Source organism: Gopherus flavomarginatus, chromosome 6, assembly GCF_025201925.1.
Source record: "Gopherus flavomarginatus isolate rGopFla2 chromosome 6, rGopFla2.mat.asm, whole genome shotgun sequence".
NCBI lineage: Eukaryota > Metazoa > Chordata > Testudines > Testudinidae > Gopherus > Gopherus flavomarginatus.
This window is the reverse complement of record NC_066622.1, coordinates 53,642,310-53,666,298: the sequence shown is the minus strand read 5'-3', so window position 1 is coordinate 53,666,298 and position 23,989 is coordinate 53,642,310. Positions and strand designations below refer to the sequence as shown.

General features: G+C 49.3%; 1 protein-coding gene, 1 non-coding gene and 1 pseudogene across 2 annotated transcripts in view; 2 read left to right on the top strand and 1 right to left on the bottom strand.

The window, feature by feature from the left end:
- Positions 1-23,989, top strand: part of LOC127053869 (zinc finger protein 883-like) — a 433,432-nt pseudogene that overhangs the window by 185,232 nt on the left and 224,211 nt on the right.
- The window catches only part of LOC127053665 (zinc finger protein 560-like), a 159,015-nt gene that overhangs the window by 86,582 nt on the left and 48,444 nt on the right, over positions 1-23,989 (bottom strand). The window lies entirely within an intron of this gene.
- Positions 15,993-16,065, top strand: TRNAV-AAC (transfer RNA valine (anticodon AAC)). Its single transcript has one exon. It is a non-coding gene; the product is annotated as a tRNA-Val (tRNA).

Here is a 23,989-nt window from a genome sequence, read left to right as displayed (position 1 = left end):
GGGGGTGAGGGAGGTGGGAAGGGAGTCAGCACTGCCACACGATGGTCTTTTCCACAGCGTTCTGAACTCATTCTTTCTGAAATCCGGTGTCATTGAGACCGTTGTTAATCCAGAGTCACTGTATGGAAAGACAAGTGGTGATTCCAGATGGACAGTGGGTCAAATGAGATCAGCCATTCTCCCTGTGAGGAGGGGCTCCCATTAGCTGCTCTCCCCAGAGAGCTAAAGGAGGGAAGCTGCTGAAACACTCTGTCCCTCTCTGCTCAGGATATTGGGGTTCAGCTTCCTGGGTCAGATGCTGCAGCCTCCATTGTGATCTGGGAGACCAGGCTTGGCAGCAGCTGCTCCCCCAGTGGGGCTCTGTGCTGGGAAGTGACCTTAATTAAAGCTTCTTCTCTGCCCGGCCCAGGGGATGACTTTCTGCAGCTGGTCCTAGCCCCCTAGGGCAGTTCTGGGCCCTGTTACTACTAAATTCTGAGCCAGAGTCTCCAGGTAACTGAAAGACCTCAGGGAATGTCCTAGGGTCTGGCAAGAAAGTGACTCTGCACAAACAACACCACCTCATTTCTCCTCCCATTAGCGGTTGCCAGGAGGAAATCCAGCCATGGGAGAGCAAAGCCCCTAGGAATGGGACTGTCCCAGCCAGAGGGGCAGGGAGAGAGGACAGGGGAAGGAGAGACTGAAAGCGGCAGTGGGAGAAATGAATGTGGGGGAGAGATTTCCAGCTCTCTAGTCCACCCAGACACATGTATTGCTGCATCCTGGGGCAGAAGCACTTTCCAGTGAACAAAACAAGGATCAGACAGAGCAAAAGCCAGTTCCTGACTCCATATTCCCCCTGCTGGGGTGTGGCTGCCGTGGGGTCAGTGTCTGAGGGAATCCCCCACAGTGACTCCTTTGGTTCTGCTCTTTTCTAGCCTTGTGTTCAGAGAAGGGGTGAGGGGAGAGAGAAGGGAGGTTAAAAATGTGTCTGTGGACTTAGACTGGCAGGAGGGGCCAGGTGTAAATTGTAATAAACAGATTGAGCATTTCCCAGCATGACAGAATCTAGGGTGTCTGTCTGCAGGGAAAGGGCCTGGGGGAATTGTGATGTGAAATTAACTAAAACCGGTTGTGAAACGCCCACAACTGCCCTTCTCCCCCAGACAGGCTGCAGAATGTTTTGCTCCAGCTCATCCCAGCCTGGCGTGGGACAGGGAAGAGAAATGGCTGCAGTGGAGTCAGTCCAGGTAGAGATTATCGGGGGGTTGCTGGTGGGTTCCTGCTGGAGGAAAGGGAGAGCAAATACACCAGAGGTGGGAAGGTTTGCAGAGTCTGGTTTGGAGGTTGGAGCGGGGCAGGAAATTCACAGCGTGGGGAAAGGAGGAGGCCAGGGTGTGGCAGACCTGCTGGGAGTTATTTACTAAGTGGCCTAGATTCTAGGAACAGACGCAGGAGGTTTGGAGGTGGAAATGCCCTAATTTGTGAAGAGAGAAAATAACCCACCTACATGGAGCTAGTCAAACTGACCAGACTCCTAGTGCTGGAGCCTGACCTCATTAACCATCAGCTGCTGTGAGATATAAAGGGGACACCCATGAGTCAGGCTTATTGGAGCTGCCTCTCCCTTCATATCCCGCTCCTCACAATGAGGAGGGTGTTGGGCATCCTACCAGCGAGCTCTCCCTGGACCCTGCTAGGGGCTCCATCTCCTGTATCAGTCAGTGACTAGTAGGGGGGTGATGGATATGCTGGGAGAGATAAGGGGCTCTCTCTTCATCCCCTCACCCTGGCATTTGCTGGATACTCTGAGCCAGGTCGAGGTGGGACTCTCCTGACTATGATCCACCCAGAGCTTCCATTTGATTCACTCTTCTCTGCCACAAATAGTGGGGCTGTGAGTGGGGCAGCAAGTCCTTAGTGTTGGACTCTTACTCTTTCAGGGGCCGGTGACCTTCGAGGAGGTGGCTGTGTATTTCACCAGGGAAGAGGGAACTCTGCTGGACCCCACTCAGAGAGCCCTCTACTGGGATGTCATGCAGGAGAACTATGAGACTGTGACCTCGGTGGGTAAGGGTTCCTGTCCCTTCTGTTCTTGGAAGGGGAAATGAAGAGTGAAGGTTCATGCCACCCCCACAATGCCATCTGTACCCTGTCCTGATTCAGCATCACCCCAATAGGACAGTGACATACATACTACCAGAGACCTTCCTCTGCTGCAGAACACTTTGTGAACAGAGCACAGGAGCAACATCACACAATGTCAAATATCTCCTCTTTACTCAAGTAAAACTGGGGTTAGGTCCAGCATAATGAACAGAAGCTTCCTACCCCCAGCCTTCTCTCAAACCCTGAGCCTTCTCTATCCAAACCAGAATTTGCTTGGGGTGTAACAAGCAGGCGGTTGGAGTCAGAGCTGCCAGTCCAGGGTTACTTATCATACAGACACTCAATGCGTCCTTGAACGCTGGCTGGGAGTATCCAGACAGGGGAGCTCCAGCAGCAGAACACTGAATCTCACCCAGGATTACAGATGACACAACTCCTCGCTGATCTGGATTGCACCCCAGCATGTGAAAATGGCCTAGGTTGGTAGTGACATTTCTTGAGACATGGAGAGTCTTGCTCCCATATCACCAGGTGTAATAAAAATAACAGGAAAGGCCAAATATGGAAAACTGATTGTTCAGCTTGCTTTTGACCTGCATCATATTTTGCAATATATTCCAAATAAGGAAATTAACGTGCAACGTATGTGTCATTGTTTGTTGTTTTAAGCTGTAAAAGGCTTGTGTGATTTTTAGCTCGGGAACAGTATTCCAATAGCTGTCGCCCCCTGCGTGCTTGTAACCAAGAAAAGAGCCTCAGGCTGAGCTGATTCAAATATTAATCCTGTGGTCGTTTTCCACAACAGCCTCAATAGGTCCCTGTGATGGAATGTAAGGCTACATCTAGACTACCCACCGTATCGGCGGGTTAAAGTTGATTGCTCGGGGATCGATATATGGCGTCTCATCTAGACGCATATATCAATCCCCGAGCGCGCTTATATCGATTCCGGAACAACACCAACCCCAACGGAGTTGCTGATTTGACAGGGGGAGCCGCGGACAACGATCCCGCGCGGTGAGGATGGGTGAGTAATCCGATCTTAGATATTCGACTTCAGTTACGTTATTCACGTAGCTGAATTTGCGTATCTAAGATCGATTCCCCCCGTAGTGTAGACCAGCCCTTAATGTCTTCACACCTTCCCCCTGCAGGAGAATGGCTGTTTGACCAGCTGTTTGCCTTGCTGTCTCCGAGGAACTGGTCTGTGGGTGTTCCCCAGAACTGTAACTTTTTCAGTAATATCATACTGTAAAATCTCACAATTTTACATACAGTGTTACTACACATTTTAACAGAAGGATAATATTCAGTAGGTTATGCGTTTTCTAATGATACCTCACAAGCCATACTGGGTACAAAATTGATCATAATTTTCTAGAAGAGTGAACACAGGGGTACAGATTGACACAGTGTCTGTGTGTGTGTTCCCAGCAGATATGTGGGTATTTCAATCCCTCCTAAGCACAATGTTTGGCATCTTCAAGGACCTGGGGAACTGGTCCTGGGAATTCACTAGTTTAGCAAGTGTGAGAATGCATGAAATTGTGAGACACTTTGGTATTAATAATAAAATAATCTAATCTGATAAAATTGCAATGAATCATGCTAGGTATGCCATGTAAAGTTTCAGTGAAAATTTTATGATTTGCCAAGTATGATAATTTTGTTTCTATGTTTCTATCACCTTTGTATTGTGAGTTACAGATATGTAAGGTATATCTGTATTTCCAGACTTGTGCAGTTTTTCTGGGTGACACCCCCAGACATATTGGCATCAACATTGCCTAGCATGTTTGATGGCCCATTGAGGGTCATCAGCTGTACAATGAACCTATGGACCAAGGGGATACACCTATTGAGTCAGCAAGACATGCCGGGGTTTGCCTGTGTAATGAAACCTCCAAAGCTTTTCCATGCCATGTGCTGTACAGCTTGTGTTTGGGACACAGGAAGTACAAGCCACATGGCAAAAGGAATATAAATCGCAGCTGCATCATCTCTATCTTGTCTTCAATCCCCCTTCCTACCTCTGGAGCAACTTCTCTACAAACTGAACCCTGAAACAAAGGACTGAATGACCCATCCAAGCTGTGGATGCGTTCCAGACAGACTTTCAAGCCAGCAACTCACCAATACTGCTAAGAACCTGATATATCCATTTTGGAATGTATCTGACTGCTTTTCCATTTAAATTCTTTCTGTCTTTCTTTCTTTTAAACCTTTAGTTTAGATGCTAAAGAATTGTCTGGAAGGATGGAATTTAACTTCATTCTTTCATTTGTTCTTTCTTCTAAACATTTAGTTTAACTGCTAAAGGATTGGCTGGCAGCATGGTATTTTGGATGAGATCCAAACCTGGGTAATGTGGCTAACCTTCTACCCACCCACTTCCTGGATCCAATTAGGATCACTCTCCTGCTGCCCTCTGGCCATGCTGTATCACAGTGAGCAGAGTTTTGAAATAACCTCTCACTGTACGGGACCTAGTTGCTGATTAGGAGTCAGAGAACTGTCATGCAATAAAGGGGGCCGTGTGATTTCTTTTTTCAGAGTCTCGTTAACCAGTGTGTGGGATCAGAAGCACAGTTTGTGACTGGTCAGTGAGTTTAACTTCAGTGTTAACCACCAGTATGGGGAGCATCTGCTCTCCCTTTTTCAGCCTGCTCTGACCTTGGCATTTTCATTGAGGACTGCCCCAGGCACACTAGGTCACACTAAGCACTGAAGATAAATTAACAGAATGTTTTTGATGATCAAGTTGTATGAAATCAACTGAACTCCTTTGTTTTCTTTCATCTGAGTGGAGTTTCTGGTTTTCCAACGTGATATGATCTCCCAGCTGGAACAAGGGGAAGAGCCATGGGTCCCAGAGCTCCAGGGTTCAGAGGAAAGACAGATCCTGAGATCTCCCCACACAGATGAGGAAACATTAAACCAACTCAGAATCTGTAAGTGCCTGAAGGAAAAATCTAGGATGCCCTACAAAGCTCTTGGGAAGTCTCTCAGTTCATTATTGTCCATAGCAGAGGTCGCATCCGCAGGGTAAATATAGCTCAAGGCTTCCTCTAGATGCTAGCAGACACCGGGCAGTAGCTTTCTCCCTTCCCCCTGTGAAGTTGGATGGGATGTGAAGGCTGAATTGATCCCCTCCTCTCTCCTGTTGGGAGGAGCTGAGTTCCTGATTTTCATTTGTCCTCTCTCCAGCACTTGTTTTGGTTTGGCCTTCCCCTTTCCATCCCTGTTTGAGGTTTCTGTCTCTATCACAGCAGGTGATGCAATGACGTGTGAGGTTCAGCACAGACCAGAAAAAGAGCAGGGAAACCAGCCAGGGTAGAAAATGGATAAATTTATTTCCTGTCAGGGAACTCAGAAGGGCCTTAAGGAAACCAGAATACAGCAAGAAATCTGCAGGGAAAAGCAAAAAAAATACATGTGCTGAGTGTGGGAAAAACTTCACTTACAGATCAGGCCTTTCTCAACATCAGAGAATCCACACAGGGGAGAGGCCCTGTGAATGCAATGAGTGCGGTAAAACTTTCAGTCGCAGCTCGCACCTTATTGGGCATCAGCGAATCCACACAGGGGAGAGATCCTATGAATGGACTGAGTGCGGGAAAACTTTCAGTCGCAGCTCACACCTTATTCGGCATCAGAGAATCCACACGCAGGAGGGGTCCTATGAATGCAGTGAGTGCGGGAAAAACCTTCAATCGCAGCTCTCACCTTATTCAGCATCAGAGAATCCACACGAGCAAGAAGCCCCGCGAATGCCGTCAGCAGGCCTGCACAACTCGTAAAGTGGTGATGTAGAGAAATCTCTGTATTAACTATCTCTATAAATCTTTATAACGTTGCATTGTGTTATTTTGTATTAAGTATCTTTATCTTTATGACATTGCATCCTGCATGATGTTATTTTGTAATTCATATGACTTGGCATTGTGCCTCTCTATTTTCATACAACTTTGTATTAGATCCCTATATAGAAAATTGGTAGAAAACTTTGTATCAAATGTTATAGCCCCTAAGGATAGTATAGTTAAAGTAAAAGAAAACATGTGCCTTTTGCAAGAAGTAGAATAAGATCTTCCCCCGCACTCTGTAATCAATTGCTCTATTGACTGAATGAGGTGTGAATGAGTGAGGCTTGGAAGACACCCACCTCCAGACAGCTACAACAGTTGAAGAGGGAATGGGAGCCAGAGCAAAGGACAATACAACTTGTCAAGTGGGCCCAATAAAGAAGAGCAGACATATTGATGGCCTCAGGGATTAGAATCAAGCACCTTCTTTAGAAAACACCCTCTTTGAGCAGTATTGGGAAAACACCCAGAGATAAGCATCACAAAGACCAACGGACGCAGACCCAGATTTTGAATCTGGTCTAGATTTGCATAAGAGGGAAGCTGCTATAAATGCGAGGTGTCTTGCAGAAGAACCCCGGATCTCGTCTTGTCACCATCGGACCATCGATTTGGATCGGTAGAAGCCCGGCTCCACCCCTCCCCCATCTAACTCACCTGGCCAGTGCAGTTAAGGGGAGCAACTAGTTGGTAACAACAGCAAGACGGAGTGTGTTTATGTCTGTGTGTGTGCGTGAATGCATGACTGTGATATATATCTCATGTGCATATCATAGAGTATTAATTGATACCTGTATTACTAATAAATGTGGCATTTTGCCTTAATCCCTCTGAAAAGTTCCTGTACAGTACTTTGAGTAAAACAGCGAGGGCCACAATACTCCAAAGAAAACAGCTGAGGACCGAAACCCCCCGGCCCTGCGGAAACACCCCCCACTCAGGACCTCCCAGCCTGGCGGAAACACCCCGCCCAGCCCTGCAGAAACAAACCCTCCTTCCCCAGCGCCGCCCCACCAAAACAGCTGTGGGTCAAAAAGGAAGGTTGGTGGTGGGGAGGTGTTATTTGATGTTAAATCAATCAGGGAATCCCAGCCAAAGAGGTGGCTGGGAGCCCTCAGGGTCAAATTAAAGGGCCTGGGGCTCTGACGACTGGGGGAACCCAGAGCTTTTCAGGGCTGGGGCAGGGATTTAAAGGTCCCAGAGCTCCTGCTGCTGAGGGGAGCCTGAGCCCTTGAAATCCCAGCCTCACTCCATCCCCTGGAGCTGCCATCAGGATTCAAAGGGCTCTGTGCTGCCTTCAGCCACAGGGATCCCTGAGCCCTTTAAATCTCAGCTGCTGCCGGGATTCAAAGGGCTCTGGGCTGCCCGTGGCGGTGGGAAGCCCTGAGACCTTTAAACCTCAGCTGCGACCGGGAATCTCTGCGAGCAGCCCAGAGCCCTTTGAATCCCGGCCGTGGCTGGCAGGCCGGCTTTAGGAAGTGTGGGGCCCAATTTGAACATTTTTGGCGGTGCCCCGCAGGGATGATTGGGGAAAAAAAAGCCTTTCAGTTCTTAACAACCGGTTCCCTATAAAAACTTCTACCACAGTATGTATTTTTTTACCAGTAGGGTTACCATACGTCCGTATTTTCCTCCCAGATGGCGATTTAAGAACCAAAAAGCCTGACATGTCCGGGAAAGTACAGATGTATGTTAACCCTACCTAAAAGATCTTTTTTAAAAAGATGGGTCTGAACTAGAAATGAGCTCTTCCACTCCCTTAGGGTGTGCTAGGGTGCACATGTGTGGGTCCCAGCTGCTCCCTGCCCATCTCATTGAAGCAGGTGTGCAGGGTTACTTCCCTCGGAACTGCAGGGCACCAGTGAACATGGGGCTGGCTGGAGGTGGGGGAGGGGGAGGATGCGAGAGGTAGGGTCTGGTTGCAGGCTGGGCAAGGGGTGTGGGGCAGGTTGGAGACAAGAGGTGTGGGGTGGGCTGGCTGGCTTCAGGCAGGGCCACAGGGAGGGTGCGTCATGGGTTGGGAGGGCTGGAGACAAAGAAGTGCGGGACTGGCTGGCTTCAGGCAGCGGGGTGCAGCAGGGGTTGGCTGGAGACGGGTTGGTGCAGGGCTGAAGGCAAGGCAGGGGTTACGGGGTTGGCTGGAGACAGGGCAGGGGGTGCAGGGCTGGTGTGGGCAGGGCAGGCAGTATGGCAGGGGTTGGCTGGAGACAGGGCAGGGGGTGCAGGGCTGGTGTGGGCAGGGCAGGCAGTGTGGCAGGGGCTGGCTGGAGACAGGGAAGGGGGTGCAGGGCTGTCTGGAGACAGGGGTTGGTGCGGGGCTGAAGGCAAGGCAGGGGATGTGGGGCTGCCTGGAGATGGGCAGGCTGCAGGTAGGAACTGGTGCAAGCAGGGCAGGAGGTGCGGGGCTGGTGCGGGCAGCGGGTGCAGCAGGGGCTGGCTGGGGACGGACTGGCTGCAGGCAGGGTAGGGGGTGCAGGTACAGGGGGTACAGCCCATCCTCTATGGTGAGTGCCTCCTTCTCCTCCTCCTCCTCCTCCTCCCCCCCCTCCCACTAGGGTAGCAGCAGCAGCCTGGGGCTTGGGGGCTATTTCAAGGGCCCGGGGCGCCCGTGCTTCCACTGCCCCAGCTCTGTAAATAGCCGCGGGAACCCTGGGGAAGCGGCGGGGCTCCAGTGGCTATTTAAAGGACCGGGGAGGTAGAAGCAATGGGAGTCCTGGACTTTTTAAATAGCCCCCAGAGCCACGCAGCCATATCCCAGGGCTCCAGCAGCAGGGCTCTGGTGGCAATTTAAAGGCCCTGGGGTTCCAGCCCCTGCTGGGAGCCCCAGGCCTTTTAAATTGCCCCCTGGGGAAACTGGGCCACCCTGGTACAGCGCACTGGCTTTTGCTGGTACTGGGGCTTGGGTGCGGGGTCCTCTTAGGAGCGAGGCCGGTTCAAGGGAATTGGTTAAATTGGCCTAAAGCCAGGCCCTGGTGGCTGGGATTTAAAGAGCTCTGAGCTCCCCGCCCGCCTGCCCAGAGCCCTATAAATCCTGGCCGCGGCTGAGATTTAAAGAGCTCTGGGCTCCCTGCGGCTGCGGGCAGCTCAGAACCTTTTGAATCCCGGCCGCGGCTGAACTTTAAAGGGGTTTGGATTCCCCGCGGCTACGGGCAGCCCAGAGCCCTTTGATTCCCTGCTGCGGGACGCACAGTGAGACTTCTCGGTCCGCACGTTGCCCGTGGGCCGTATGTTGTGCAGTCCTGGCATGGAGGGGCAAAATAGGTAAGAAATTTCCGTGGCCTGTCACTAGAAAATAGTAGCCACCATGGATCCTGCCAGAGGTGGCTACATCTTAGCACTGTGGGAAGCAACCCTTCACAGAGACCATTTGTCTTGTGGTTTGGGATACTTCTCAAGACATGCTGCACTCAGAGTGACCCCCTCATCCTGTGCCAGCTGGAGAAAAGAAAAGGGGCCAGCCAACTCTCCCACTACCAGCTGCGAACCACTCATCCCCAAAGAGGGGGAGGCCTCTGGCTTTGATGTGTATTAAATATCAGGCTGGTCTCTTTCTTTGGCAAATATCTAACAGAGCTAAAAGAGGGAACAAATGATCCTCCAAGGAGAGGGGAAAGACAATCACTGGGAAATTTAATCCCCTGCAACATCCAGAATGGAGAGCGACTCAGGGCAACAGGTTCCCCCGAAGGAAGAAGTTTTGGGGATTTAGAAACATAAGGAACAGCACAAAACTTGAGAGGATTGTTAATTGACATTTGATAATGACACAGAGGGAAAACCTGAGCTTTCAGATCAGTGTTCAGAAATGAAAGACAAAGGGTGGAAATCAGAGATTTTGGATCCATTTTGCAAATTATAGAGAGGAAAGTGGAAAATCAGAGGGATTTTATATCAGTTGTTGATAGGAGGTAAAATCTGAGTGTTTCACATGAATACTTGATAAATGAATAAAGAGGAAATGGGCAACATTTGCAAACATTTTGTGTTCAATAATCTGAGAAAAGGTGTAAATCTGAGATTTTCTTATTATTTTATAATTAGAGACAGGAAAATCTCAGGGCATATTCAATTAGAAATAGACAACTAGAGAGAAGTGGGGCAAATGTTTAGGTTATTTTATTTGAATCTTTGAGATTTGCAAAGAAATTGTGTCACAAACTGCATATTTGATAACATGAGAGGAAAACACCAAGATCTGAGGGGAGAGAGTCACTTTCCTGTCAGGGCCCAGGGCTCCCTCCCTCTCCCCCTCTGGGGTCTCTTACTCACTGGGGGCTCCAGGCGGGGCTGCTGCGGTCAGAGCCTGGGGCTGCCTAGGGGGCAGGTCCCAGCTGGAGAAACCCCCCCTCCGGCCAGGATAGGAATGTGCTACTGGTAGCAGCCTGGGGCTGGACCCTCTCTATGGGGGACACTTGCTCCCCCCTCCCCTTCCTGGCCCTTCCCACGCCCTGTTGCCAGCAGAGAGTGGGCCCCCCAGCCCAGCCCAGAGGTGTCCCTGTCTCAGGCCCCCCCCAGCCTCTGCCCAGTTCAGAAATCACTCGGGGGAACCATTTCCCACCTACACAAGGACAAATCACTGCAGGTGAAAATGGGGGGAAACACCCCAAACCTGAGATCTGAACTGGCCATTGGCAAAGGGGAGAGAAAATGGGGCACAATGGGGGGAGGGGAACAGGGAACTTCTCAGGGGTTTGAGGGAAGGGGGTGTCAGCCTGGATGTTGCTTGTTGCTCTCTAGGGAGAAAGGGGGCAGGACAGGAGAGGAGGGGGGTCTCCACGGAGGGGGCAGTGGTAATTCCGAGGGGATCTCAGCCCTCCCTTTTTCTCCCCGCTCCTCAGGGGTCACCTGCTCTTCTCCCCTCGCCCCCCGGCCATGTCCCGGCTGCACAGACATTTTCCATCCATCCCTTTCCCAGGTCTCCCCCCTCCGCAGCCCCCGCCCGACCCCACGCAGGGGCTGCTAGGTGTAATGCATGTTCAGTAGGGATTTCTCCCCTACTAATGCTGGGGTGTCCTTCTCCTATAGGTTAGTCTACTAATGATCTCATCTTGGTGCCATGTGTGTCAGTTCATTGCCATGGCACTCGTGTGCTTAGACATCTGAGGATGCTCTATAGAAAAGCTCGTTGAGTGAGGTGATCCACAGGGAGTAGCTCAAAGCTCCAAAGTGCCTGGCCAGGGTCAGGACATTGGCACAGCAAGGGCGGGGTGTGGCAGTGACATCACAAAGGCCTTTTGCAGGACCTCACACTATTGGTCAAAGACTATTGGTGAGCAGGTGGTGACCTCACAGAGAGATCCTGACATCAGTCAGGGGCCAGGGGCTAGGGAAACCTCAGAGACCCCTGTGGCTTTGCTTCAGCAAGTCTCCTTCTCCAGGTCTCTGTCTGAGGACTGAGAGAGTATTCGGGTTCACGGACGTGAGCGCCAGGAGAAACCTCTTTCCAGTTTTCTCCTTCCCTTGTAGTGATTTTACTAGAAAACAGCCGTCCCTGTTTAGAAGGTAAGAGCCTCCTGGAGGTGTGAAACCTGTTCAGTCTGATCCATCTGGTGAGAGTTGAATTCTAGGCATGGAAAACATGAGCTTAAGGAGGCAGAATTTTATTCCGCACCTGGGATTTTGTCCCTTAGAATCATGGGGACATTAGGGTTTGTCCTTTGTGTTTCACCGTTTCCTCCATCCACCTGTCCCTCCCTCCTTTCTCTTCATCTCTTCTTTTGTCCTTTCTCCTGTTCCCCTCCCAACACCAGGACGAGTGTGTGCGTGTGTGTTGCGGGGGAGTGCTCTGCAGCTCTCACTGTGGGAGTTCCACCCAAAAATGTGAGGCTGAAATAGTGCTCAGGCAGTCAGGGCTGGATTAACCTTTTGTTGGCCCTGGCACCAAACATATTTGTGGGCCCCAGTGTAGTCACTGTGGGCTCCGAGTGTGGGCCTGGTGGGGCAGTGCCATTGGTGCCTTCGTATAGCCGGTACTGAACCTCAGAGACATTTTTTCATTTTGATCACACACCTCTCCATGACTATATGCATTGCCATACACAGCTCCCTCAGCCCGCGGGTTTTCTTATTGAGCTGTACACCCATGTGGGTTTACCAGTGTCCACAGTGAGCAGAACTTTCATAGTGACCAAGGAAACTCCCCACAGATTTATCTCTTTCCTCATTCAGACCTTCTCTAGCCATGTCTCCAGTACCCCCCCATGTCACCAGTCACTGCATGTGGTCCTAGTCTCAGCTCAAAGTCCTAAAGCCAGCAGACACCTGATCAGTTCTGACAGATCCCTCCCTCAGCCCCCATCCTGCCATGTGAGCAAGCCACCTGCAAACACCATTTCCCCAAAGTGAGGACTTAGCCCTTGGGAATCTGAAGACACCAGCGTCTCTCCCTCTGCTCCCATCTACATGCTAGTCTGCTACCTGGTCACCACCACCTCTCCCCATACTTGTTTCCTTTCTACTTTGGACATGCTCCCAACCAGCTGGAAGCTCCCTCTGCAAGCCTGACCTGCTCCCGCCTTCCCTGCTCCCCCGACATTCCTTTCCTACTGGTGACCTCTGTTCCTTGAGGTTAACTCCAGTGTCTTTAGGTGCTCTAGCTTAATGGCCCCAGGAGTCATAGAGCCACTTGTAGTTTCTCTAGCTACAGCCATGGGGCAACTGCCAGAGGCCAGCCTTACACAGCTGCAGCTACTAGCCGCAGGAGCGGAGGCAATGCCAAGGCTGAGCATGCTTGAACCTTGCAAGGGCAGCACTAGGGACTCTAAATCCTCAGCACTGGCCCTAGGCAGCTGCAGACTCTGGAGTTAGGCACTTTCCTCCTCTAGGTTCCTGCATGGTTACAGAACTGCAGTAAAGTGGAACAATTATCAGCTTCTGTGATTGGAAGATGTCTGGATCCATCTAATAAGACTGTCCTACATAAATGAGGAAAGTTGAGGTGCCTTTATTATTCTTTTGTTCCATTGTTTGTTTCTATGGGGAATTTGCCAGTGCAATATCACTGTCTTCCTTTAAATTCAACAAAACTAAAAAAAAAGTGTAATGGCTGTTGAAAATAGCAATTCCAGCCCTCGTTAGCACTGTGAAGACCCCAACGTTTGTTGCTCAATTTTCTCCTACTTTTTCTACAGTAAATGACAGTGGATCAGCATATTTGATTTGGGAGAAATGAAGTAACAGCTGCCCAAATTGAGCTTGAGCACTCCTGATTTTGAGGTGTTCAGATCTGGAAGGCAGGGGCTAGATTCCCTTTATGAATATTAGATACATCTGGAAAGGAAAAGTCAATTTCTATTTTCATGGCTCAGAAGTGGAAATCCTCCTGTCCTGTATCTGAAGCTGTCCAGGTCCAGTAGAGCCTCCCCTTCCTTACTTACCATTTTACCTTCTGGTGGGATCCACATACCTCCCTTGCCCAGCTTCAGAGAGACAGGGGCCCTGTCCAGTTAGTCCACCCAGTTCCATCTTTGGGGGCTGCCAGGCGAGGTCACACCAGCATCCCTAAGCCTGTCTGGGGAAGTCTTCTGAGGGTGCTACCTGGGCCAAAGCCTTCTACTCCTTGGTCACACCTCTTCCCTATTCACAGGTGGCACCCCCTTCTAGCAGCCAGCCCCCCCAGCCACAGCAAGCTGCAGCGCATGGAGTCTCACAGCTTCCCCCCTCCCTTTCCTGTTGATAGCAGCCACGGGAATGCTGGGAAATGTTCCTTCTCTGCTCCAAGGCAGGGAGCTGGGCAAGGAACTACAGCTCCCAGGGCCCTATGGGGTCTCAGCTCCCCTACTGAATCCAGGCTGCTCTGAGGCTCCCTTTCTGCAGAGGGGAGGAAGTTACTGTTACACGTCCCTTCAGAGTTTGGGCCTAGCACTAAGGGACCATGTCAAATCCAGTACTGCTCCCAACTCTATTCAGCTCTGCTGCTGGCAGGATCCCTTCCCATTCTTTTTGTTTCCTGTCTCCCCTCCAAGGAAAAGCTCTGCATTGTTCCTGTGTGGGGAATTGAACCCAGGCTGTCTGGGTGAAAGCCAAGAATCCTAACCACTAGATCACATGGGACTTCTATAACACGTTTACATGTTCATATTCAATAACACAATTAAACGTAGCCATTCAAAGTAGCCATTTAAAAGAAGCCATTCAAAAAACTTCAAAAACAGACTTCAAAGAGAAATTGCAGAGTTACAACTGATCTGCAAACTTAACACCATTAATTTGAGCTTGAAGAGGGACTGGGGGTGACTGGCTCACTACAAAAGCAATTTTCCCTCTCTTGATATTGACACCTCCCTGTCAATTACTTGGAGAGAGCCACATCCACCCTGACTGAATTAGCCTTCAACACTGGTTCTCCCCTTGTATGGTAACTCCCTTTACATCATGTTCCAATATATATTTATGCCTCTATCTGCAATTTTCACTCCATGCATCTGAAGAAGAGGGCTTTTTACCCACGAATGCTTGTGTCCAAATAAATCTGTTAGTTCTTAAGGTGTCACCGGACTCCTCGTTGTTTTTGTGAAATAAAAGCAAAATGCACTCTAAGCTGATCTTAACCCTTTCAATGCCCTTACAAACTTAGATGCTTCTCACCACAGGCCAGCTTTTCAGCCAGGCTCTCCCCTTTCATCAGCGCTTCAGTTGCTTGGTGTGGGGGTGTCTGTAGATGTAGGTGGACGAGAGAGACAAAGCATGGCAAATGTCTCTGCTTTTATCATGTCCTTTCTTCCCTCTTGGCTTTACTCCCCCTTCAGAGTCAGGTGAGCATCACTGCGTCTCTCCAAGCAAGTCTGAGCAATTCCCCTGGAGTGTCCTCTTGCAGGTAAGTGATTGTACTGTAGCTCCCTTGCTGAACAATGGCTGTTGATGGGTTGTTTGACACCCTGTCCGGGTGTTGGTTACTTTCCTTGCTGTTGTCACTGGGGAGCTAATATTTGGCTGACTCTCCCACCTTACAGCATAGTGATAACCACACTGCACAATTCTCATAACTTCATATGCATGAATGGTAAACATCTATGGGTAGAGAAATGACTTTCAGCAGATCATAGCCTTTCCCCTGATACTTTACAAGGCATGCTCTGTATATAAGATCATGATTATATGAAAATGAGGAGTATGGGGGTTACAGCACACTCCCCCAAAGGTACAGAATGTCACACTGAGATTCTATTTTCATTTGTTATGTAACAGCATTAAAGAGATCCAGTGACTGACTAATGGCATTTTCAAGTGCTAAAATAGCAAGCGCTGTTGGTCTCTCATTGGCCATCAGCGACTGAAGATACGGTTTAATGAGCCAGAGCTTCAAGGCGAGGGTGGCTCTGTCCACTGCCTTCCGTTGCGCTGCTGGGCACCAAGTCCCTGGCGGTCAATATGTGAAGCTGGGAGAAGAGAGTGGGGTGGCAAGCGGTGGTAGAACTTTGCCACCAGGGTCTAGCTGTCTAACTTCCTCTTAGTACTGCTGGGCCCCCGTTGCCTTCAGGTAACACAGGAACTAAGGCAGGAATAGGGTGAGGAAGCAAGTAAAGCCGAGCAAGGAAGGCAAAAGTTAATCTTATCTTCATGGGCAGCTAGCAATGATGTCCTTTTTCTATGCCACAGCTGACAACAACATCCCAGACAGAAAAGTTACAGGCCAAAAAGAAACCTAGCAGCTGTTGAAACAGTTCAGTTGGGAGCGTGCTAGACAAACAGGCTCTTCTATCCTCCTTTATGCACGGGCGGGATGTTTTCTGAGAGTGCAGCAGTTCCTTTATCTGCCACGAGTCCCTCATTTCAGGCTATGCAGCAGGAAAAGACAGCATGGGCTTCTGCACCGAGTTGGCCCACCTGACCTTTCATTCTTCTCTTGCTCTTTGTCAGCAAGGAGAAGAAAAAGAAGCTCTCCCTCAAGCTGGAGTCACACGGGCGAGGTAAGGACGACTTCCTGAGTGCCGGCTCCAGTCCTCTGCCCTGCCAGCTGACCTATCGAGGGGCTACCGCCACATTCTCTAGATTTGTCCATCGGTCTGTGCCAGAGTGAGCAACAACCCAGTAGGTGGAGTTTCTGTAGTGTAGTGGTTATTACATTTGCCTAACACGCAAAAGGTCCCTGGTTCAAAACCAGGCAGAAACATGCTGGCTTCCTTTTCCCAGATCCCCTTGTTGTTCAGAATGGGCACTCCTCCTATTGGCCTGTCCCTGGGATAACTCCAACCCCTGCATGACAGAGGATGCTGACAGCAGTGGAGAAAGCACCTTGGTGTCAGGCTGGAGAACCTAGAGTAGTTAGGCCAGTCACCATTTGGAGGCTTGTGGCTTGGCCACCTCTGCTGTTGGAGGTTGGCCTATAGAGGCTCTCACTTCCTGCTGGGCTCCTTTGCGTGACTGGCCAAAGGAGGAAGTGAGGCAGGAATGGGGCAATAGAGGAAAGTTGAGTTGAGGAAGGCAGGGAAGAAGCTGTGCGGCTAAGTGGGGTTAGTAGAGCACCACCCTTCATTCTGCAAAGCCTGGGGAGGTGTGGTTGGCTGCTGGGAGGTAGAATCCTGTGCCTGCCTCTTGGCTTCCCAGGAGTGGCTACTTGCAGCTCAGGAGAAGAAGGGAGGTTCTGGGTGAAAGGAAAACAAGCAAAGCTGAGTCCAAGTGGAGAATGGCGGCTCCTTTATGGCCAACCTGGAGGCATGACTGATGGTTTTAGAGGTGGAGGCTGGGCTGGCTGTGAGCAACTGGGATCCAGGAAACCCCCACCTGCCCTTCTGAGGGCTGAACCCATGGATGTGCGGTTGGCTGCTGGGAGACAGACCCCTGTGGCTGCCTGTTGGCATCCCAGGGATGGCTACTTGCATCCCAGGAGAAGCGGGGTTCTGTGGAAAAGGAAAAGCAGCAATGGTGAGGCTGAGTGGGCTCCTTTCTGGCCGAGATGGTGGACTGTGGTGAGTCTGGGAGTTGCCTGTAAGCCATAAGTGGACGTAGTGCAGTGAAAACTGCTGCTCCATTCTGGCCGACCTGGGGGAGCCATGGATGACTTGGGAGTGGGGGCAGGGCGCTGGCTGTGAGCAAATGGGATCCAGAAAGCCCCAGCCTGCCCCTCCAGGGGCCGAGTCTTCTTCTCTCCTGCCATGAGGAGCCCGACCTTAAGCCTGCCCAGCATGTGCAGCAGCTCGAGCATTAAGCCTTCCTGTGTGCATAACTGAACTACGCCCTAGTGTAATAAGGTGTAAAGTTTAGATTGTGAATTTATCTTTAATTTCCATGGTAATTTACTTTGATCTTTTATTCCTACCACTTATAATCCTTAAAACTCCATCTTTCTGTAGTTAATAAATCTGTTTTATGCTCTACTTAAACTGGTGTATTTTGCTTGAAGTTCTTGGGAAATCTCAGCTCCATTACAAGGCTGGTTCATGTATTATTCACAGTGAGGGAGGGGTGGACCCTGTGTAATAAACTCACACTGATCAGGCTTCTGATTAAGGCAAGATGGTATGATCCAGGGGTGCAAGGCTGCAGAGCTGTAGGGGGGGCGACTTTCTATCATTAGTGTTATGAGTGGCTGCAGAAGCATTCATGTAATTTAGTTGGCTGTGTCCCTACCTACGGATGTCTGTGTAAGTGCAATATCTGCCAGAGATTCACAGCTTGTCTCAGCATAACATGTGTGAGAGGGAGCCCAGGTGGTGGGACAAAGGGCTCAGGGGTCCCACTGTTCAGTTGCATCCCATAGATCCCATCACAGACTTTCAACAACCACAGCGGGTGCTCACTGAGACAGAGAGAGAGAGATGCCAAAATAGTGATCTCCAGTGCCAGCAGACATCAAACTATCAGAAATTCTGTGAACAGAGAAGACCCTGCTAGTGGAAAATGCCTTTGAAAAAGGCCCTTCTGTCCCCAGCTGTGGTCGTACAGTGCTCAGTGCTCTGCGTTGTGGCCTCAAGAGTCATGGATGCAAGTTGAGTTACGATGACCTTTTCCTTGTCTCCACATTTCTTAGGTGCCTCTTCCAACACTTGTCAGAAAAAATGACCGGTTTCTTTTGGAAGCATTTGCACTGCAAGGCAGAGGCAGTCTTCTCTGCTTCTTCAAAAGATTGACCAAAAAGTGGGAGGAGTGGACAGATTTGGCCACGCACCACTGGGTGCTGCATCTCTAACCTCTACTTTACCTGGCAAGTGCCTCTGGGACTTTTCTCCCAGCTGCTCCATTTTTCATCAGTGACAATCAAAAGGAAGATGACATGACATCTGTGTGTGGACATCCCCAGCGAATCACAAGGACGTGTGGTGCAGGCTTTTGTGTTGCAGCAATTGCAGTCAAAGCAACCACCATGCCAATGCCAGTCACAGCAGCCTTTTCATCAACTCCAGGCTTGTGATTTGATTCTTTCCAATGTTTCTCTCCAAAGAAGCCTTTTCCTTAGCAAGCAATGACTTGGATACCAAGGGAGGTCTCTTCTGTTTCCTAGAAAGACACAGGAAAATGTGAGCAGAGGAGACAAAACCCGTAGAACAAGGTACTACTGGGAGTTGAACACAGGATCGCTTGTTTACTAGACATGTGCTTCAGCCACCCAAGCCAAGGTGCCTGCCTTGAGAAAATACTTGCAACTGTTCCCTTTGATGGTCCAGGACAACACCTGCAAATTCCAAACTACAGACATTCCCCATTTCCCTCAAGACTTGCACGGAAGAACTGGCAGGCCAAGCCAGGATCTTCTGGTTACTAGGAAGACACTTCAGCCAGCTCTTCCCAAAGATCACTATCTAAAGACCTTTAAACAGCCTCTGTAGATGTTCACTGACAAAGAGATGCCAAAATAGAGTTCTCCACTGCCTGCAGCCATCACACTACCAGGAGTTCTGCGCACAAAGAGGCCCCTGCTGGTGGAAAAGGCTTTGGTAAAGACTCTTCTGACACCAGCCTGTGCTCATATACTGTTTAGCACTTTGTGTTGTGACTTCAGCATCCACAGATGCCAGTTGAGTTGGGGGACATTTTTCCTGTCTCCACATTTGTCTAATGGCTCCTTTCAACACTTGCCACCAAAAAGACTTGTTTCTTTTGCAAGCAATGTGCAGCTAGGCAAAGGCAGTCTTCTCCATTTCCTCAGAAGATCACCAAGTTGTGGGGAGAGAAGACACATTCAGCCAAGCTGGATGCTGAATCTCCTCTTTGTTCAGCAGGTGTCTGTGAAGGACATAAATCTCCACCATGTAGAGGGCAAGAATAGGAGTTTATTACACACAGAACTGGCAGAGTGTCACCTTGCTTATTAGGCTCAGAGACACTGTTAATTGATTACAATAGAATATATAGATTTTCCATGGGTGGGGGAAAGAGACGGGGTAGGGAGTTCCAAACTCTGGGATAGGTTTTGCAGCAAGACATGATAAGCACAGTAGCCAAAGGTTAACAGCTTACATAATGTCTCCACCCATGGTCTCAAGTTAGCAAGTTAACATTTCATGAATACTTTGATAAAATGTTATTAGTATAAAATATCTATGCTGAATTCTGATTTGAGGTCCATAGGAAAGGAGCAACTCCTTTGATTGTCCTCCAGGTACATTCCTAGGGTTTAAGGTAAAGAAACAGTGAAAGTATATGGCAATAAAGATTGTTTTCTGTGTGTCTTAAGGCAAGGCATTGGTCCCTGGGAAGGGAGGTGGAAGGATGCCATATCTTATATTGACATCTGCCAACTTTTCATAAACTCAAGGTTGGATCTCTGGGAAGAACGTCTTCCTACAGAAGAGACTTACACAATAGGAACAGGGATTCTTTGTTCATTCTGCAACTCTGAATAAAATACAATTCTTTAGTTCTTAGCTCCAACACCTGGCAATTTGCTGACCAAGCCTATCTTAGCAAGCAAGGCTTTCTGTTTACCCAGCTTTCTTTTAGCTGGTCACGATTTGCTAGGCTTCTGGTCCCTTGATTATACTCTGGACTTTGGGTCTGGAAAAGAGCTGGCACAATCCATAGACCAGGTTGTTATATAATATGCACATGAATTTTAACCCTTCACATACAGTAATGGCAAAGTTCTTGGTTCAGGCTTGTAGCAGTAATGGAATAAACTGCAGGTTCAAATCAAGTCTTTGGAGTCCATCCACAGCTGGGATGGGTCATTCAGTCCCTTGTACAGAGATTCAGTTTGTAGCAAAGTCCCTTCAGAGGTATGAAGCAGGACTGAAGACAAGATGGAGACGAGGCATCAGCCTTTTAAAGTCTCTTGCCATGTTTTGCCTTGTTTTCTTTGTCCCAAGGACACTCTATCCAGCACGTGGCATAGAAAAACCTTTGAGTTTTGTCCATAGGCAGGTCCCTGCATACCTTGTTGAGCCACAAGGCATATCTACCTTCTCTCAATGGGTTGATTGTAGAGCTGATGGTCCTTAATGGGCCATCAAGCAGGCTAGGCAGAACTGACACCAACTTGTCTGGCTGGGGTGTTCCTCGGAAGCATAGCACAAGTTTGAATACAGACAGCATAGAGCCAATATTCATAAAGTCAACTACAAAAATATTACACATCTAGAGATAGCATAATTATAATCAGCCAATCAGAACCTCTCCATAGACCCCTTTCACAACAACCTTTCTATCATATTGGCTGCAAATATAGAACAGTGGTCACAATGGTGATCTATAAAGTTACAGATTATGTCAATAACATCACAGGAGGTGACACGGCATCAGTGAGACTGATATTGGAATACTGTCTCCAGTTTTGGTGTCCTCATTTGAAAAAGATACTGTGAAATTGGAGCTGGGGCAGCAAAAAGCCACCAAAATGTTCTGAGGGCTGGAGAAAAATGCCTTCTAGTGAGCTATTGAAAGAGCTCCATCTGTTTAGCTTATCAAAAGAAGATTGAAAGGTGACTTCACTGAAGTGTTGAAGTGCCTTAATGGAGAGAAAAGATTGGGTATTAAAGGGCTCTTGAATGGAGCAGAGAAAGACATAACAAGACCCAATAATTGGAAGGTGAAAAGAGACAAATTCATATTACAACTAAGCCCCAAATAGTCAACAGCGAGGATGATTCACCATAGGAACAAGCTACCAAGGAAAGTGGTGGAATCTCCATCCCCTGAAGTCATTCAATGAAAACTAGATGCCTTTCCCCCAGAAGTAGCTTTTGTGTCATGCAGGAGGCCTGTGATATGCAGGGGGTCAGATTAGATGCTGTAATGGTCTCTTCTGGCCAGAAAGTAGACTAATTTTACAGATACTAGTTTTCGGAAAAACTGAGTGTAGCATTGGGAGCAGCATCTGAAGTTTTACTGTCTAGCCAGCTTACTGCCTAGAACGAACGCTCCTTGAGTGGGGTGACCACAGGGAGTAGCTCAAACCTCCAAAGGGCCTGGCCAGGGAAATTGATGCTAGCCTTGGTACATGGACACACACAGCCGAATTAATGTGCTTAGTATGGGCCTGTGTCCTCGACTTTATACAATTTCCAGAGCGTTGCACTGTGGGTAACTGTCCCATATTTCCCGCAGTCTCCCCTGCCCATTGGAATTCTGGGTTGAGATCTCAATGCCTGATGGGGCAAAAAGAGTGTCATGAGTGAGTCTGGGTAAATGTCATCACTCAATCCTCCCTCCATGAAAACAACAGCAGACAATCATTTTGCGCCCTTTTCCCTGGATTGCCCGGGCAGACGCCATAGCACAGCAACCATGGAGCCCGTTCAGCCTTTTTTCACTGTCACCGTATGTCTTCTTTATAGTGCTGACAGACGTGGTACTGCAGTGCTACACAGCAGCATCCCCTTGCTTTTTGCAAGTTAGCAAAGATGGTTACCAGCCCTACTGTACCGTCTGCTGCTTTGCAAGTTGACAATGACAGTTACCAGTTATACTGCACCATCTGCTGCTGTCATGGGTGCTCCTGGCTGGCCTCGATGGGGTCAGCCACGGGCTTATGGACAAAAATAGGAATGACTCCCCAGGTCATTCTCTTCTTTAAGTTTTGTCTAATGGAGAGTCAGTTCTGCCTAGATTATCAGGCAAGCCTACTAAAGAACCAGAGGGGCAAACGGGCGCTCCGGGTCAGAGCTCTAGAGATCCCGCAGAAATGATGCGCTGCATGCCATTCTAGTGGGTGCCCCTGCAACAACCCTACCCATTGCTTCCCTCCTCCCCTACCCCTCCTGGGCTACCATGGCAGTTATCCTCCCATTTGTGTGATGAAGTAATAAAGAATGCAGGAATTTGAAACAACACTGACTTTATTGCTTCTGCAAGCAGGGATCAAAGTGGGGAGGGGAGCGCAGCCTCCAGCTGCTATGAATGAACCTGGGAGTCATTCCCATCTTTGTCCAGGCACCCCCGGCCGACCTCACCGAGGCCAGTCAGGAGCACTCACGGGACGACGATGTTGGATACCTGTCCTACTGTACCGTCTGCCGTCCGCAAGGGAAGGGAAGGGGATGCTGCTGTGTAGTGCTCCAGCACCACATCTGCCAGCAGCATCCAGTAGACATACAGTGACACTGAAAAAAGGTGAGAGAGGATTTTTTTCCCTTTGCTTTCATGGGGGCAGGAGGCGGGGGAACGACATATACTCTGAACAACCCGCGACAATGTTTTTGACCCTTCAGGCTTTGGGAACTCAGCCAAGAATTCAAATGGTTTTTGAGGAGTGCGGGAACTGTGGGATAGCTTCAATCCTCAGTCGCCCCTCCCTCCATGAGCGTCCATTTCATTCTTTGACTTTCTGGTACGCTTGTCTCAGTTCCTTAAGTTTCAGACTGCGTTGAATCCCTATTGTGGCCTCTGTCCATCATAGCCTTGGAGATTTTTTCAAATGTTTTGGTATTACGTCTTTTGGAACGGAGTTCTGATAAAACAGATTCATCTCCCCATACAGAGATCAGCTTCAGTATCTCCCGAACAGTCCATGCTGGAGCTCTTTTTTGATTCTGGGACTGCATAGTCACCTGTGCTGATCAGCGCTCCACGCTGGGCAAACAGGAAATGAAATTCAAAAGATCACGGGGCTTTTCTTGTCTACCTGGCCAGTGCATCCGAGTTCAGATTGCTGTCCAGAGCAGTCACAATGGTGCACTGTGGGATAGCGCCCAGAGACCAACACCGTCAAATTGCAGCCACACGAACCCTATCAATATAAAGGTCTTCTTTGTGTGGACGGTTGCAGGGTTAATGTGACATAAACTCGTAGTGTTGACCAGGCCAGAGAGAGCAGCAGGTTTCCCCTTTTGTTTCCTGCTTTCGTTTCCTTGACTAGTTTCTCCTCTGCACCAACTTGCTGTATTTGTTTGTGAGTCTGACTAGCTCAGTTGGTAAAGTATCAGACTTTTAATCTGAGGGTTCAAGTCCCTGGTCAGGTAATAAACTACTCATTATATCTTAAAAATCTGTCTTTCTGGAGTCTTCTTTGATGTTTTTTCTCTTCAGGATTTTGCCTTTTCTAAGAAGGGCCTTTGTGTGTGGGGGATTGAAGGGGCAACTTCCTGACAGCCCCTCTGTCCTTGCAGGCTGGAGGAATAAAGGCCTCTGGGCATATAGCATGTTCCTCCCCTGCACGCACACACACAAAATATCCCTATGGAATTAGAATCACCTGCTGCCTTCCCCTGTTCTGCTGGATCCCCAAATGAGGATACTCTTCAGCCTAAACCCATGTCCCCTCTTTGCCCAGTGCCCCTCAGTCCCAACCCTCAGTCCCTCCTATGCTCACTGCTCCTCACTCCCAACCAGAGCCTGCTCCTCTTCACCCTTCTCCTCTGTCCCAACCCACAACCCCCTCCTATTCCCAGTGCCCCTCAATCTCAACCCACAGCTCCTTCCTTCCCCCCAGCAGCAGGTGCTTCAGACCCCCTCAGGAAGATTTTCTTGCAAGGTTTCGTGTATGAGTCTTCATGTGGATTTTACAGTAGGTTGGGAATATGTTGGGTTGCTTGCCAAAATGATCACTTTTGGCTGGTGTTGGATTCCCAGTCTCCTTGTTATTGGGACAGGAGAAATAAAGGGTTGTTGTCCTTGTTGCGTGAATCGAGGGCAGCAGAACTGTGCTTGGCAGACCCAGATGG